Source organism: Trichosurus vulpecula, chromosome 9 (genome assembly GCF_011100635.1).
Source record: "Trichosurus vulpecula isolate mTriVul1 chromosome 9, mTriVul1.pri, whole genome shotgun sequence".
Lineage (NCBI taxonomy): Eukaryota > Metazoa > Chordata > Mammalia > Diprotodontia > Phalangeridae > Trichosurus > Trichosurus vulpecula.
In genome coordinates this window covers 61,241,312-61,255,124 of record NC_050581.1, presented here as the reverse complement: position 1 = coordinate 61,255,124, position 13,813 = coordinate 61,241,312, and the positions used below count along the sequence as shown (strand labels likewise).

The following is a 13,813-nucleotide window of genomic DNA, read 5'->3' as shown; positions in this document are numbered from 1 at the left end:
CAGAGTAAAGATGCCAGGGCAGTCCACAACTAGGGACAAATTAATTGTTATTGTCAATTCTCTTAATATAAATTAGTGTCCTGTCTGTATCTTGCTACCTCCCTGACCTAACAGTTCCATCTGGAAAAGTAAAGAGAAGTGGGAACAAGAAGAAGGCAAGGAGTAAGGGAGAAAAAAAAAAGAAGGAAGAAAGGACAAGGAAGGAAAAAGAAATTAGAATGGGAAAAGGAAAGGATCACGGAATCATTAGTGATAACGTTAGTTTTTTTTTCTCCCTCTTCCTTATTCTCAACAAATGCCTACCCATAAAAAATCAAAGCTATCTACAGTCATATGAAAAAATGCTGCAAATCACTATTGATTAGAGAAATGCAAATTAAAACAACTCTGAGGTACAACCTCACACCTATCAGATTGGTCAATATGACAGAAAAGGAAAATGATGAATGTTGGGGGCGGTGTGTGTGTGGGAAAACCAGACCAATAATGCACTGTTGGTAGACTTGTAAACGGATCCAACCATTTTTGAGACCAATTTGGAACTATTGCTAAAGGGCTATCGAACTGTGTTTATATACCCTTTGATCCAGCAATACCACTCCTAGGCCTGTATCCCAAAGAGATTTTTTTTTAAAAGGGGAAAGAACCTATTTGTACAAAAAATTTTATAGCAGCTCTTTTTGTAGTGGCTAAGAATTTGAAATTGAAGGGATGTCCATCAATTGGTAAATGGCTAAACAAGTTTTGGTATATGATTGTAATGAAATATTATTGTGCCATAAGAAATGATGAGCAGGATGATTTTAGAAAAACCTGGGAAAACTTACATGAACTGATACATAGTGAAAGGAGCAGAACCTGAAGAACATCATACACAGTAACAGCAATAGTACATCGAAGAACTGTGAATGACCTAGCTACGCTCAGCAGTACAATGATCCAAGATCATCCCGAAGGACTCATGATGAAAAATGCTATCTGCCTCCAGAGAAAGAACTGATGTTATCTAAATACAGACCAAAGCATACTTTTTCTTTCTTTTTCTTTCTTTCTTTCTTTCTTTCTTTCTTTCTTTCTTTCTTTCTTTCTTTCTTACTTTCTTCCTTTTTTCCTTCCTTCCTTCCTTCCTTCCTTCCTTCCTTCCTTCCTTCCTTCATTTCTTCCTTTTTTCTTCCTTCCTTCCTTGCTTGCTTCCTTCCTTCTTTCCTCCCTCCCACCCTCTTTTCCTTTCTTCCTCCCTCCTTCCCTTCCTTCCTTCTTTCTTTCTTCCTTTCTTTCTTTATTCCTTTCTTCCTCCCTCCCTCCCTTTCTTTCTTTCTTTCTTTCTTTCTTTCTTTCTTTCTTTCTTTCTTTCTTCCTTCTTTCCTTTCATTCTTTGAGGTTTTTTCTACAGAATGACTAATATGGAAATGTTTTACATTATTATACATGTATAACATATCAAATTTCTTACCATCTCAGGGAGGAGGGACGGAATTTGGAACTCAAAACTTAACGACAAATGTTAAAAAATTTTTTCATGTAATTGGGAAAAAATAAAATACTTAAAAAAAGAAATACCTACCCACACCCCTCTCCTGGAGTCATAGCTGTAGCCTTAATGGCGTTCCAGCCTGGCTCTCTTTGAACCCCCAAAGTGTCAGATAGGACTCTGTTGACTTGAGTTTGTTAGCAATGTCCTTGTCCTTTATTTACATTGCCCTCTGAGTGCTTACACTTACAAAGGTTCATTCTCTCTCACACGTATACTCAAACATGAAAGAGCTAAAACATTTACATACTCATACATTCGTATACAAAAACTTTACAAAAGTACACCTTTGTACATTATATAAACACACACTCAGACTTGTGTATCCGTAAACCTCTTCACAAATAAATGAAGCCTTCAATGGCTCTACATCACCTACAGATCAAGGTCACATTCCTCAAAGTAAATTCTAAAACCTGACTCTAATCCACCACATCAGCCACATCTTTCACTACTTCCTTATTTGAATAATGCCCCACCTAAGACAAACTGACATACTCACTAACCCATGACAGATTTTGTGCTCTGTCTCACCTGTGCTTTGCTCAGACCATTCATCCTGACTGCGATGTCATCATCCTTCCTCTCTGGATTTAAATCCTACACATCCTTCTAGGTCCAGTACAAGTCCCACTTCCTCCTTCTCATACCAATCTAATCCACAGTAATCCCAACATCTTTTAGATTTATGACATTTACCACTAATTCCTTTTAAGTGTAAAATTGATTCCATTGCCTTGTACCATCTCTTTGTTTCTTTCCTTTTCAACATTCATTTTTAAAATTTTGAGTTCTAAATTCTCTCTCTCCCTCCAGCCCCTACCCCACCCATTGAGAAGGTAAGCAATCTGATATATTTCCATATTAGTCATGTTGCAGAAAAAAGGAAGAAAAAGTAAAAAAAAAAAAACAGGTTTCAGTCTTCATTGAGAGTCCATCAGTTCTCTCTCTGGTGGTGGATAGCATTTTTCATCATGAGTCCTTTGGAATTGTCTTGAGTCGAGCAAAGTAGTTAAGTCTTTCACAGTTGGTCATCATTACAATATTGCTGTTATGGTGTACCCTGATTCTGTTCACTTCACTCTGCATCAATTCATGTAAATCTTCCTGGGTTTTTCTTAACCCATCCCCCTCATCATTTCTTATAGCACAATAGCATTCCATCACAATCACATACCACAACTTGTTTGGCCATTCTGACATCTCTTGTATTATTATCTTATTTCTTTTGCATTGCAACTCATTATTTGCTTGTGTTTTATTTCCTCAACTAATTTTAAGCTTCCTGAAGGCACGGACTGTGTGTTCCATGCCTCTTTATAAACTCTACAACATTTCACATGGTATACTGCTCGTGGTCGGCATTCAATAAAAGCTCTTTGGCACCTTGTATAGGGGTGTGAATTCATGGCCAGAATAAAGGCCTCACCCTTTAACCTTGCGAGACTGATCAGTCTTCTTGTGATCATGCCCTTTTTAGATGAATTTATATTTATGCTTCTATTCCTCCTCTTCACTCCCTAGCCTTGACCTTCTCTACCATCCCCACAAATTCAGCAGGCATATTCTCTTTTCCCATCTCTAGATTCCATCCTTCCTTGTTCTTCTTCAACCAGGATATAACCAACTGGTTGGGAACACCAAAGTCTAGACCTTCCTTCCCTGATTAAAGTAATGACCATCACTGATCTGCTAGCTAGTTGGGTGGTAGTCAGGATGCCAAGGTGTCAGAAATGCTAAGTAAAGGGAGTCAGGGAAAAAGAAGAGAGAATCACCAAACCCAAGCATAAGCATCCCACCCCATGAGCGGCTGGATGAAGTCCTAGTCCTGTGCTAGATGCTAGAGTTAGTGGAGTAGGGGTGCAGAATGGATGAGAGAAGATAAAAAGGTCTATTGCAGTTAGTAACAACCTAACTTTTAGGAATCAGGGTTGGGTAGCAAAGGAGATGATATGATGAAGCTACCACAGGTGAAATGACAAGCTCTCTAACTTTAAGATCAAGCTAACATTTGACAAAGCCTTCTTCCCCTGCTTCCTACGATGGGTTCAATTAGATTAACCCCAAGTCTGAGGTAAAGGGTGGCCCATGACAATGAGTTCTCCATCTCCCACCTCCACTTACTCTCATTATAGACCTTAGAGGTTAAGAAGGGTCCTGGAGACAAACTATTCTTCACTAAAACCAGAACAAGAACAGAAGGGGTTAAAACTTCAGCATGAGGGATTTGGTACAGCTATAAGTAAAAGTGTTCTTGCTAGTATTTTTAGATACTGAAATAGATTATTAATACATATTGAAATCTCCTCTGGGTGTCTTTAAAAACAGGCTAGATTTTGATGTGTCAGAGACCATCTAGGAATCTTGCCTGAAGACAGAGATTGGGATGGGTGATCTCTCAGAGTCTTTTCCATGCCTGTAATTCCATGCTACAAAGAATGAGCACTCTTTCTATAATGACCGCTGATATAAAGAAGTAGAATTCCATGCTAGCAAAACAAAACAAAACAAAAAAACCAAATAAACAAAAAAACCCTGATTTAATTAGCTCTTTGAGATGGATCAAGAGAGACCAAAGAGTTCCATTTCCTACTTCTGGTCCATATTTCCTACCAATTTACCTGGTCCCCACTTTTTCTTTTTTTTGGCTATTCCAAATATTTTAATAAGAGTTCTCTGGAAGGCATTTAAAACACCAGTTTGTGTGGATAAACTCCATTGGAGAGAGAGAATACAGAACGCAGGTAGCCACGGAGCTGAGGAATTTTCTTGATTTGGGGCAGGATCTGAGAATCCACTGTTTTCTGATCAGCCTTGCGCTGCTTTGTAATCTCGTATTTCTCTTTTTCTGTGTCAAAAATCTCTCCTTCTTGGTGTCTAGGTTTACGGAGCCTCTTCTTCTTGAAGTAAGCATCAGTAAGATGATTTGGAATTTTTACACCTGAAAGGTTAACCCTGGTAGAGGTGGCAATGACAAATTTCTGATGGGTCCTTCTCAGAGGAACACGGTTGATGGTCAGAGGTTCAGTCACCAGTAGCAAGCCACTAGCTAGCTGCTTCAGGAAAACCACTCGCTTGCCCCTGTGGCGGCCAGTCAGCATGATCAGAACGGTGCCTGGTTTGATGCTAGCTCGAAGTCTCCTCACATGCTGGCTGAAGGGCTTTTTGCCATGACTTAACAGCTTTCTAGGCACATCCTCAGTAGGGTAATACTGAGGCATTTTGCAATTCTTTATCACACGGGTTCCTCCATTCTTATCACCACCAACTGGCTTTGAGATAGTAGCAGGCACCTTCTCTTTCTTTTTCCTTTCAATCCGGGTTTTTGGTGCAGCATATTTCCGCTTGAACATGGCTCTCCAGGAATACATTGCAGACCTGGAGTATCTACCAATCCCTTGGGCCAGGACTGGGTTCCAATGGCAATGCTTTTGAGGTTTTTTCATCACCTTTTCAGTCACATCTTCCTTTTTGTTCTCTTTTTTTCCCTTTGGACCTTCTTTTCCTTTGGTTCCTTTGGGGACTTTTTGTCTGCCATCTTGAGAGAAGGGAAAGAACTGGTCTCTACTTTCTAAAACCTCTATTCCCCTTCCCTCCCCACCCCCACCATGTTGGTTTTACTTACCTGCCAGTGCCTTATCTCTTAATTCCCCTTCCAAGACTCAAATAGGCCAAAGTCAACCACGAGCTTGTCCCCTAGCATCACTGGCAAGCATCAACAAGTTTTGTCAGCCTCTCACCCTAAACCTGGATAGTTTTTGCCCCCATGACATTATACTGTACTAATAGATATACATCTATTTCTTCTTACTTTACTCAAGGCTCCTTCAAAGCTCTTTGCAAGAGCTTCTACAATTTCTCTAGCATCTGCATAATAATGAGCTGCGTTCTAAAACAGTTTTACTGTACAAGAATGTTGTCATTCTTATACAGTGAAGGATGGGATCTGTTTCTGTCTCAGAATGAAGTGTTAAGTCAAAGATAGTACTTAGACCAACACCTCATACATGGTGGGCATGTGACAAATATTTGATTGACTGGTGCTTGGGCAGAGGACATTGGGACCTGCATCTTACATAAGGCCTCTTTCAGACACATAAACAAGTTCTATCAACATGTCAGAGGCCTATGATTTCACAGGTGTGGGAACTACCTCCATCAACCACCCATCTATCACTTAAAGTTTGAGAGAGTTGGGTAAGACTCAGAAAGATTAAGTAACCCACTGATGGTCACAAAGCTAGAAAGTGTTGGAAGCAGGATTTGAACACATCTCTTCCTTGAGTCTAAATCCAGCTTTCTAACCACAGCAGTCCATTGCCTGTCTGCAAAAGCAAATCTGTTTCTTTAAATGCTAGAGTTAGGGGCTGACACACCTAATTTTTTTTTTTTTAAATTGCTGCAGGTGAGATGAGATTACAGGCCAGGTGTAGTAATGGAGTGTCAAAATTCTTATCCAGTAGAACCACTTTTGAACATAGTTGGTTATTATCTATACTATGGATCTAAAGCAGGGATTCTTAATCCTTAAGGGGGTCTGTGGATCAATTTCAGGGGATCCGTAAACTTGGATGGGGAAAAATTTATAGCTTTATTTTCACTAACCTCTAACTGTAATTTAGCATTTCCCCCTTTAAAAGCATTATTCTGAGGCGGGGTCCATATTATTCACCAGACTGCTAAAGGGGCCTATGACACAAAAATTTAAGAAAATCATATATAAATAACATTCTGTACTTTGAAGTACCATGTAAGGGTAAGCAAGAGCTGGGTGTTCTTGATAAAGGCACTAGAGGGCAGCATCTGTCCACCCAGCTCTATCTTTTCTGCCATCAAGGTCAGTATGGGAGCCCCACAGCCTCACTTTAAAACGGTGAAAGGCAGTTCCTGGCTTGATGGTAGTTCCAAAAAACACACTGATCTCAGAGTATTTGTAGCAGGAAGGTGGGAGATGATGAAATTAAGTATAAATTCATTGACATTGAGTTCTATATTTCCCAATTCAATACAAAGCAGAAGCTCTTTACTGGAGTCTGCATGTTTCTCTCTCTGTCTCTCTGTCTCTGTCTCTGTCTGTCTGTCTGTCTGTCTCCCCTCTCTCTATTTCTTTCTCTCCTTCCTTTTTTAGTTCTTTATATATTTCTTTCCTTTTTTCTTTCTCTTCTTCCTTCTTTCTTTTTTCTTTTTCTTTCCTTCCTTCTGTCTTTTTCTTTCTTTCTCTTTTCTTCTTTATTTCTTTTAAAATATTTCGATAATTGCAATTCCATATAATTGATTCCTTTTGTAATCCTGGGTGTTTTATTCATTTATATATATTATTCTGAGAAGGGGTCCATGGGCTTCACCAGACTGCCAAAGGGGTTCATGACACCCTGGGTGGGGCTGGCGTTCTGAGATCTTTTATAAGGGGATGGGATCACAGTGGGGAAGGGGAAGACCCAGGTTGCTTTATAGCAAGAAATGTAGACAGAGACTAGGGAATCTTGGCTTCTCATTTCTGCTCGAATGACAGCTTGCTGTGGTGTCTTACTTGGTGGAGAGGAAATATGATCTATGGGGCTATCAGCTTGGGCCTCAGTTAGCTGAAAGCTGAGAGGGGAAATAGAAAGCAGGAACCTTCTGTTAGCCATCTCTACACTCAGCCCTCCAAGCCAGAGGTTCCCAACCCTTTCCAATATAAGGTTTGCTTCTTAACATCAAAAAAATTCTTGGACTCCCACATGAAAGTATATGCTATTCGAATGCATTGATTGAGTAAACAAAAGATGAGAAGCTATGTCCCTTCATGTCAGCCAGATTCCCTTCTCCTGGGCTGCATTGCTTCTTGCTGTTATGAATTCAGTAATGCTTTTAAATTAACTTGTATTAAAAATACAATTAATGTCAAAATAGGAAACACAATAGTGTCTACATACATCTGAAAAATTGCAACACATGCATGTGTATGCAAGACTTATTACATTGAGGCACTTAATGAGATAGATATCTTGTAATAACTATACACTTCCAACCGCAGGTTAGGAATCACTGGTCTGGGCTATACTCCCCAGCTCTTAATGCTTCTCTAACTGTACTCTGGAGGGGCCTCTACAGACAGTCAGAGAATGAAAAAAGCTACCCATCCAGACAGTCTGTGGAGTCTCTTCTCCCTTACCCAGAGTGCTCTCTACTTGCCATGCTTTGCACACAGTTAAGTGCTGAATAAAGTATCTGTTGAATTGGATCACTGTTCCCAGCCCCTTCTTTTGGCCCTGAAGCCCTCTGGTGAAGAGACCCACAGGGTTCAAATTTAGGTCCTCCTGGATTAACTTGTACACACTTTTTTTTTTGAAAAAAGTTTTTCTTCCTTCAAGTACATGGCTTAGAAATCCCTCTTTCATCCTTTTTCCTCTTGAGCGACCAGAGAGCAAGGCAGTTCTATTCCTTCTTACACTGTCCTGCATTGACAATTTTGTCCTCCACTGGGCTTTCAAAGCCTTTTTTACTTCCTTCTCTTCCCATCTGCTTCTTTCTCCTCTCTTCTCACTCAGCAAGAATCACATCGACAAATTGTCACAAACTCACAGATTTTTGGATCCTTAGAGAGTGTGGAGTTCAACTACCTTTCTATACAGATGAGGGAAATAAAGTCCATAGAAGTTGTGACCTGCTGAAGTTCACATAGACAGTGGCCAAGCCAGAACTAGAACCAAGGACTAAAGCCAGAACCACAACCCTTACTTCCAGTTCAATGTACTCCACCGGGGCAATCTTTGATCTTCCCTTCCCATCTGAGAATGGGATTCAGACTCTGGAGCCACCATGAGCTTTGATAGGCCAGTCTTATCTTACTTGGTTCCAGGCTTCTTCCTCACTTTCTGTGCATCCCCAGCCATTATATCTCCTCCATTTCCAGCTCCTTTTCTGTCATACACCCCGATTATAACATAAGCTTCACGAGGGCAGGAACTATCTTGTTTGCTTTCATATGTATCCCCCATGCCTGGAAAACAGTAAGGGCTTAATAAATGCTCTACTTATCTATTTATCATCTGCTTATTTATCTATCTATATCTCTAATCATCATGCCATATTGCCTCTCTTATAAAAGTCCTGTAAAATGGGCACAAATATCCTGTTTAGGTCATTTGCATGGTCCTGGCATTAGCTACCAAGGTTAAGCTGGAAAATGAAAAGAATCTAATCACCCCAACCTAACTCTTGAACAGTCCCAGGGAAGCTCCCATCAATGAAGAGTGAGGCTGTGAAAAAGATTTTGATTCAAGGGACTCTCTTTTGCACTGGCTAGGTGAGGCTGTGGGCCTTGGTACATCTGTAAGCATGGGATTAGATAAATACTCCATGCAGGGAAGAACCCCGCAGAAGATGTCAGCAGCACAGTGAAGAAGTGATCTAGCAAGAGACAGCAGCTGCACCAGAATGGGGAAGTAGCAGCTTCATGGGCAGTTGTGAAGACATCACCCTAGGACTGGGAATTGTCAGGAAAAAATGCTTATTCCCCAACTCTTTTGTTTATAAGTGTTTGAGAGGCAGGGGCAGGTAGGATAGGAAGGACATTCCTGGTTACATACCTTAGAATTCATGGATCATCCAGCTTGGTTTGGCATATAGAAATACAATGATGGGAACTCAGAGCTGTGAGTCTGACCAGATGAACCTGGAGGAATTGAGACACCACATTGAGGAGGGCTTCAGCAACATAGAGTTATTGGTTTTCTGGATTCCAGCTTGAATATCTGCTATGCTACATCAATACTTCAATGAACCTGCAATCTTAGCAAATGTGTCGCTAAGGTGGAGCAGTGGATAGAGTGCCAGGCCTGGAGTCAGGAAGACCTGACTTCAAATCTGGCCTCAGATCCTTACTAGCTGTGTGACCCCAGTCTGGTCACTTAACCCTGTTTGCCTCAGTTTCCTCATCTGTAAAATGAGCTGGAGAAGGAAATGTCAAACCACTCCAGTATCTTTGCAGAGAAAACCCCAAATGGGGTCACAAAAGAGTCAGACATGACTGAAACAAATGAATGACAAAAACCTCAACAATCTGGCTACTCCCTCCAATGGTGCAGATTGCAATTCCTAACATCATCTTATCCTGTGCAACTCCTGTACATGTCATCTCATAAATTTTCCACCAGGGGTCTATCAAACACCCTTTCTTCTAGGTTTCTTGATACTATAAGGTAGTTGTCCATCAGTATCCTACGCTACGGTTACATGCACGCTCACCCCACCTCCTTTTCTGGTCATGCATCCTTTTTAATGATATCTTTTATATCACTTCTGTAAAATTCTTCACTGGCAACATGTTGTAAACTGCTCATGCCCACATGTGCCCTTTCCATCATTCTGGGGACTTGAAACCTTAATTCTTTGAAGACTGTGATAGTCCATGCTTTGCAATCATATGTATCACCTGAAGAATGTTAGGTTGCCCAGTGGATAGGGTGCTGGTCCTAAAGTCAGGAAGATCTGGGATAAAATTCAACATAGATACCTACTTGCTGGGTAACTCTGGGTAAATCACTTAACTGCTGTCTGCCTCAGTTTCCTTATCTGTAAAATATGGAAATAGCATCAATCTTCTAGGGTTGTTGTGAGAATCAAATGAGATAATATTTGTAAAGTGCTTAGCAGACTGCCCAGCACATAGTAGGTACTTCATAAATGCATGTCCTCCTTTCTCTCTTGTTTCAGGGAGAAGTTTGAGGTCTCTAAAAAAACTTTGCCATTTCCCAAAGACAGTCAAGTTTACCATCCTCCTCCTGGACCCAGTTCATTGTCCATCAGTGTCCGTCCACAATATATCAACTGAAAGATCAGCTCTCTGGGTGTCAGAATCTGGACATCAAATACTCTATATTCACTTGATTTGTCTTCTGTGGATAGTTAAGCTGAAGTCTTTTAAGCTCCCTTTTAAGAAGCTCTTTAGTGTTTCAAGTCTTGATGTAATTAATGCAATGTCATCTACAAACAGGACTATGGGTTGGAATCCTTCACAACAGGAGCAACTTTGGTTTGCATATATATCCCTGTTTTATGCCTTTAATGCATATTAATAACCAGAGGGTAGATAAACAAAACTATCTGTGTTATTGCACGTTTCAAGAAATGCTGCATTCTTCTGATTATGCATAGAAGAAACCCAGCTGCCTTTAAGGTGTTGTTTTGCTCTGCTGAATCCAATACATTTTCAGAGCCAAGAAACAATAAGTACGGTGGGATTCTATATTTTCTGCACATCTCAGCTGATTGTATGCCTAAATATGTTATCTGCTGTAGAATATCTGCAGAGGCCTGCCTGTTCCCTTTTTTGTACCTTTATCAAGGATGCCCTCGATGCATGTGTAAATGATCCTTTAAAGATTTTGTAGAGATGAGAAAGCATATGGGGTTGGTAGTTATTTATGTTTTTTGCCTTTTTTTTTGCTAGCAATAAGGTGTGTGGATTTTTTCCCCAAGTCTTTGGCATTCTTACCTCTTTCAGTTATAATGAGAATAAATTTTTTAATGTCCTTAAAATTGTGTCGCCATTAGCACAGATCTTCTAGGTCCATATTTAGTCTAATCCAGCTGTTCTTCCCACATATTTTTTTTTCCAAAGGCCATTTCTATTTCCTCATGAAACAAATCATGAATCCACATGTGACAGGGCTCTATTGTTATTGATGGAGAAGAGACTTTGTTAAAGAAATAATTACTTATTTTTCCCATTTTTTTCTATTCATTGTCCTCCAGTTTCATCTTTAAATGTCCCTTGAATAATTGATTTTAATTTAATTTAATTTAATTTCTATATAAAGTATGAAATAGTGCTCTCTATATAAGATTTTTCAAGCGAGTTTATATTTTAAATCACTGTCCTTGGTTGTCATACCTCTCCATTTGGCAGGGAGATTAAGTGTTTGCTGACTAAGGTGGTTTAGAGGCTCTTTAATATCCTTGCTGTGATGATTGATTTAGATCTGTTCGTCTTACTTGGGAAATGTTAATTGTCTTTGTTCATGTCTGGCTTTTTTTTTTAATACATTCAATATGTCAAAAAGTGAACTGATTATCTTTCCCTCTAATCCTCCCCTCTTTCAAACTCCTCTATTTTTGTTGAGGCATCATTATCCTTCCATTGTCTTGGGGTCATAATCTCAGCATTGTCTCCCTCAACCCACTTATCTGATCAGTTGCTAAATCTCACTGTTTCTATCTTCATCACATCTCGTGCTGATGACCTCTTCTCTCCACTCATACGGCTTCCACCTTAGTTCAGGCCTTGGTCTCCCTGCCTCTGAGTCTCTGCCCACTCCAATCCATCCTAGTCACCGCTGCCAGAGTAATTTTCCTTAAGCATCGATTTGACCATCTGACTCCCCTTCAGTGGCTTCCTATTGCCTCTGAGACAAAACATAAACTCCTCTGTTTAGCTTTTAAAGCTCTAGACAATCTGGCCCCAGCTGATCTTTCCTGCCTTGCTAGACATTACCTCCCCTCCTGCATTCTGCAATCCAGCCAAACTATCCTTTTCACTGCTCCTCATTCACAGTATTCCATTTCTCAACTCTCTTATTGAAAAAAATGTTTGTGGTATATGGGAGTGAGGATTCTGTAGTCTAAAAGCCTTTGCTTTCCTTTCCTTTTTTTTTTTTTGGAGGTAATCAGGGTTAAGTTACTTGCCCAGGATCACACAGCTAGTGTCTGCATTCAGATATGAATTCAGGTCTTCCTGACTCCAGGGCTGGTGTTCTAACCATTGTGCCACCTAGCTGCTCCTTTCCCTTCTTATTCTTCCTTCACACACACACACACGCAGAATATATAGCGTTACATTTTACCTATCATTTTATCTTTTATGCATATGTCTCTCCCAATGTAAGCAATGTTTTATTAAATGGCGCCCAGCTAAGGTGAAGTTGGGTGAGAGGGAGTAGAACAGAGAAAGTATCATCTTATGGGAAGTAGTACAGATTTTGCGTAGTGTGGTGTTGTAGGTAGATGGCCAAGTTTAGCGTCAGAAAGACCCGTGTTCAGGTCCTGCTTGACTCTGGGAGAGTTATTGTGTCTCAGTGTCCCAGGCAACTTTCTAAGACTGTGGTGGAGGGAGTTTCCTCACTTGGAGTTCTCCTGCCTCTCAGGTACCCTCCCTTCACCCCCAGGACCACATACCAATAAAATCACAGGTCCAGAGTCAAAAATAAAATTTTTGCTTGAAACTCATTTTGGGGCTCACTGTTTCTGCTTGGCATGTCCTTCCCTCTTCTTTCTACCATTTCCCTCAGGAAGCCTTTTGCTAGTGACCTCACCTGATTTTGTCAACTCCTCTATTCAATTATGCACTATTTGTACTATGTGTACCAATAATTGAATTCTTTAAAAAAGTAATTTCCCCCCCTACTTCAAACCCACCCTTTTCCCTAACTTCTCTTTTTCTGTTGAAGACACCCTCTTACCACCAATAACCTTAGTTCACAATCTCAAGGTCATCTATCTTTCCTTCCCCCATCTTCTTCATCCTTCATAGCCAATCAGTTGCCAGTCTCTTTAATTCCTTCTCCACAACATTCCTTGCATAAAAGGCATTCCTTAATCACAGGGCCACCATCCTGCTTAGAGGACTGGAATATTGCAATGGCTTCCTAATTGGGTTGCCTGCCCCCAGTTTCTCCCTGCTTTAATCTGTCTTCCACATAGCTACAAAATGACATTCCTAAAGCACAGGTCATCCCCCTATTCAAGAAGTTTCATTGGCTTATTTCTAAGATAACATATAAGCTCCTCTGGCACTGAAAGTCTTTTCCAATTGGGGTTCACTCTACCTCTCCAGACTTATTTCACATCACTTCTCATTCAATCTATATTCTAGCCAAAATAGACTGAGAGTCCATAGACTGGCATACATGACGTTCTATATCAAAGGATCATAGATTCAGAGCTGAAAGGGACCCTGGAGGTGATCCATTCCAATTCTCTCATTTAAGAGATGAGGAAACTGAGGCCCAGAGAGGGTAAAATGACTTACCCAGGGTCACACAGCTACTGAAGATCTGAGGCAGGATTTGAACTCAGGTCTCCCTGATTCCAAGACCAGTACCTTATTTCCACTATATTACCTTGATATCCCATCCCCATGCCTAGAATGCTGTAACTCCGCATGTTTGTTTTTTGAAATCTCTAGATGCTTCTAAGGCTCAATTCAAGTGCCACCTCCTACACCAGGACATCCTTAATTCCCCCCACCCCCAGTGAGTCTCCTCTGCCAAATACTTTGTATTTACTTATCTGCATCTATAC

At 40.4% G+C, this 13,813-nt stretch overlaps 1 pseudogene; it reads right to left on the bottom strand.

Moving 5' to 3' along the window:
• Window positions 1–4,185: 4,185 nt before the first annotated feature.
• On the bottom strand, window positions 4,186–5,069 carry LOC118831567 (annotated as a pseudogene).
• Window positions 5,070–13,813: the final 8,744 nt, after the last annotated feature.